This window comes from Penaeus vannamei, chromosome 24 (assembly GCF_042767895.1).
Source record: "Penaeus vannamei isolate JL-2024 chromosome 24, ASM4276789v1, whole genome shotgun sequence".
NCBI lineage: Eukaryota > Metazoa > Arthropoda > Malacostraca > Decapoda > Penaeidae > Penaeus > Penaeus vannamei.
Window position 1 is genome coordinate 25,164,397 of NC_091572.1, and position 1,335 is coordinate 25,165,731.

A 1,335-nucleotide genomic window follows, 5' to 3' on the forward strand; every position below is an offset into this window, starting at 1 on the left:
TGAATTTCCCCGCCCGCCAAGGGGCTTTTTTCCCAAAGCTTTTACCCCCCCTGTTAACTCTGTTAATTGCTTGATGTGGGTTTGTAGCCACCTTATGCAAATCGACAGGATCGCGGCATATTATGTCTGCATACACATACACACAAACACACATGTAACCCGTGTATAAGAGCGCAATTTCATTGCTGATTTACTTTTCTTTTCCCAGGTTTCCCTCCTTTTCAGGCGCTTTTTTTTTCACTTCACTTTTTCCCATAAGACAGGTAGTTTCATCTTGAAGCTGTCGAAAAAAATAAAGATAATAATCATTATATTTATGCAGAGGGAAAAAAAGATATTTCTATTAAATCTGGCCCCCCCCCCTCTCTCGGCCTAACGCCACTCCAGGGATTTGCGTGGGATGCGACGGAAAGGAAAGGCGAAGTTTAAATTTCCCGGCCAGTAAAAGGGGGAACTTTAAAAAAATCTTATTATATCCAATGGAACATCATTAAAAAGATCAATTATCTATTCATACCCAGTGGCCCTTTAGTTTTAACTCATAAAAAAGAAAGACAAAAAAAAAAAAAAAAAAGATAAATAAATAAAAAATAAAAAAGATAAAGTTTCGTCTTTAAAGTGGTCAGCGGGGAAAAAATTTTCCCTTTTTAAAATATTACCATCGTTGATAAACATACATTAGCGTGGCAAAAAAAACAGTGGAATGCGCGCGCGCGCGTGGGGCGTGTGGATGAGTTAGAAATTACCCAGATCTTGAATCAGTTTTAAACCGACAGTGCAGATGAATGTTACTCAGGAAGGAAAGTCCGCGTTCGATGGATGAACAACCCGGGCAAAAAAAAAATACTTTCGCCAGAAAAACCCGTTTTCTCCCCTTTTTTTCCCGCCCCCAACTCACCCCGCACACACCTTCCTGCCCAATTTTTAAAATTTGACACAATGCAATTTAAGTGCTTGTATACGTGTGTTTTTACATCTTTTTTGTATCAATAAAACCAATTGCATTGTCTGCCAATAGTATCTAAATCTATTTGTGTGCATGTGTCTGTGCAGCGTACGTACGTGTGGTGGGGTGTGTGGTGTGTGTGTGTGTGTGTGTGTGTGTGTGTGTGTGTTTTGTGTGTGTTTATGTCAATTTAAAATAATGATAATAAATAAGACTGCATTCCGTGAACATAAAAGGCCCTTCGCCTTTAAAGGGACTTTACTGCGTCCAGCGCCTTTTCCCCCCGGGCCGCGGACAGACGCCCGACACGGACCCCACGAACGCAACGCAACGACCAGGAAGACGCACGATTCCGCCTCTTCCCGCCCGCTTTTTTCCCTTTTAGTTAC